Raw genomic sequence first — 3,148 nt, 5'->3', positions numbered from 1 at the left:
TCTCAATAGCTAATGTAGAATCTGATTTCACCCTCACATATTTAGTGAGGTTATCTTACATCTTTTACATTACTCTGAATTTCAATCACATCTTGTTCTTGCTTTGGATGGCCTTTTGGTTCCCCATAGACAAATTACTTCACTTTTATGCAGTTATGATTATTTAAAATATACGACACCGGAAAAAAGCCATTTGACTCAATGTGGTCATGCCCCTGTCAATCTTTCTCTTGTGTTTCCTCAAATAACTCTTGTCAGTGTTAACTCCTGTTTCTTTTTATGCTTATTTAGCCTTCTCTTAAATACTCCTGTAATATTCCCTACCACTATTGTCTGTGATCATGATCGTTAATGAAGTTTCTTCTGGATTATCTATTGGATTTTTTTAAACTATCATAAGTTGTTGGTACACACGAGGAAATCTGCAGATGCTGGAAATTCAAGCAACACACTCAAAATGCTGGTGGAACACAGCAGACTAGGCAGCATCTATAGGGAGAAGCACTGTCGATGTTTCTGGCCAAGACCCTTCTTCAGGACTAACTGAAAGATAGTAAGAGATTTGAAAGTAGGAGGGGGAGGGGAAAATGCAAAATAATAGGAGAAGACTGGAGGGGGTGGGGTGAAGCTGAGAGCTGGAAAGTTGATTGGCAAAAGGGATACAGAGCTGGAGAAGGGAAAGGATCATGGGACGGGAGGCCTAAGGAGAAAGAAAAGGGGAGGGGAGCACCAGAGGGAGATGGAGAACAGGCAGAGTGATGGGCAGAAAGAGGGAAAAAAAGAGTGGGGAAAAATACTAAATATATTAGGGATGGATTAAGGAGGGGAGGAGGGGCATTAATGGAAGTTAGAAGTCAATGTTCATGCCATCAGGTTGGAGGCTACCCAGCCGGTATATAAAGTGTTGTTCCTCCAACCTGAGTGTGGCTTCATCTTGACAGTAGAGGAAGCCATGGATAGACGTATCAGAATGGGAATGGGATGTGGAATTATAATGTGTGGCCACTGGGAGATCCTGCTTTCTCTGGCGGACAGAGTGTAGGTGTTCAGCGAAATGGTCTCCCAGTCTGCGTCGGGTCTCACCAATATATAAAAGGCCACACCAGGAGCACCGGACGCAGTATATCACACCAGCCAACTCACAGATGAAGTGTCGCCTCACCTGGAAGGACTGTCTGGGGCCCTGAATGGTGGTGAGGGAGGAAGCGTAAGGGCAGGTGTAGCACTTGTTCCGCTTACAAGGATAAGTGCCAGGAGGGAGGTCGGTGGGAAGGGATGGAGGGAACAAATGGACGAGGGAGTTGTGTAGGGAGCGATCTCTGCGGAAAGCAGAAAGAGGGGAGAGGGAAAGATGTGCTTGGTGGTGGGATCCCGTTGGAGGTGGCGGAAGTTATGGAGAATTATACGTTGGACCCAGAAGCTGGTGGGGTGGTAGGTGAGGACAAGGAAAACCCTATCCTGAGTGGGGTGGTGGGCGGATGTGTGGGAAATGGGAGAGATGCATTTGAGAGCAGAGATAATGGTGGAAGAAGGGAAGCCCCTTTGTTTAAAAACGAAGACATCTCCTTCATCCTCGAATGAGGCTTTTTTTTTCTCTCTGTCTGCCCATCACTCTGCCTGTTCTCCATCTCCCTCTGGTGCTCCCCTCCCTCTTTCTTTCTCGCTAGGCCTCCCATTCCATGATCCTTTCCTTTCTCCAGCTCTGTATCCCTTTCGCCAATCACCTTTCCAGCTCTCAGGTCCACCTCACCCCCTCCGGTCTTCTCCTATCATTTCGCATTTTCTCCTCCCCCTCCTACTTTCAAATCTCTTACTATCTTTCCTTTCAGTTAGTCCTGACGAAGGGTCTCGGTCCAAAATGTCAACAGTGCTTCTCCCTATAGATGCCAACTGGCCTGCTGTGTTCTACCAGCATTTTGTGTGTTGCATACATTGTGGGCTCTCAGTTACGCTTTTCCCTCATAGTAACAGTGATCATGCATTTACTCTACTGAAACATTATATAAAAAATAATAACCTCCATTCCCTTAGCTCTTAGCTGCCTTTAGAGAGGAGGAGCGTGACCATTATGCTTGTTGTTTCCTGATGTAGAAAGCCTCAGTTTCTTTGTGAAAACTTTCAAATCTCCTCTACTTTCTTCCCCATTGTTTTATAATATGGTTACTAAAATAGTTTTGATTACTCCAAATGTGGTATAACCTAGTTTACATCACATTTGGAATAATATAGACTGGCATAATATAGGCTGACTATTCAATATTATCTTCTGGATATAAATACTTGTACAGAATTTACTCTCTTCATAGACTTGTTAACATGAAATGCAATTATTGGTTCTTGAATGGATTTTTTCACACATGTTTCCATTTATTCAATTAAGTGGAATTATTGCTTCTTTCTGTCCTGCCTCTCTCTCCCTGTCATTCTCTGGAAAAGACTACTTGTCATAACGTTTTGTGCAAATCTACTTAAAGTCAGGATCTCTGACAGTGGAGTCTAGTGTGGAAAGCTGTGTACAGTTCAGTTGACTCCTTTCTTATGGACACACAACTTGCCAAACCTCAAAGTATTTGCTTAATGAAGTAGCCTGGTTATAACACTTGATCACAATTCCAAGGTCGAGCTATTTTAATGCTTCCATTTGAGATCAAGTGAATTTCTAGTTCAAATATATTGCAGAAATCCTTCAAAAAGATACAATTCTGCAACTTTAAAGATTAAATTCTGTTCTTTTTAAATAATTTATGGAATTACTGACATCCAATAAAAAGGAATTAAAATTCAGTGCTGACTTCTATGATAATGGTCAGGAGAAAAACATTAGAAGTGCTGAACAAAGATGGATAACAATGTGACTGGTGCTATTGCGTGCCATGTCAATAATTATTGATCAAACAAACAGTTTATTTACTGGTTATGACCTTCAAAGGGAAATATTAACAATTATGTCGGAATGCATTCTTCCAGAATAGTAGCAGATAGTCAATATTCTTCAATAATTCTAGCAAGGATTAGAGTACAACATGGCTGACACTTAGCAAAAAATGTAAGAAGATAATTGAATTATTGACAGTAAGCATGAGAGAAATTCAACTCATTAATGCCTCTTATCTCAGCATTAAATAGTGGATTAATAGGCTAAAAATTG

The sequence above is a fragment of the Hypanus sabinus genome, chromosome 2 (assembly GCF_030144855.1).
Source record: "Hypanus sabinus isolate sHypSab1 chromosome 2, sHypSab1.hap1, whole genome shotgun sequence".
Classification (NCBI taxonomy): domain Eukaryota; kingdom Metazoa; phylum Chordata; class Chondrichthyes; order Myliobatiformes; family Dasyatidae; genus Hypanus; species Hypanus sabinus.
The sequence above is the reverse complement of the archived record's forward strand: the minus strand, read 5'-3'. Positions refer to the sequence as shown.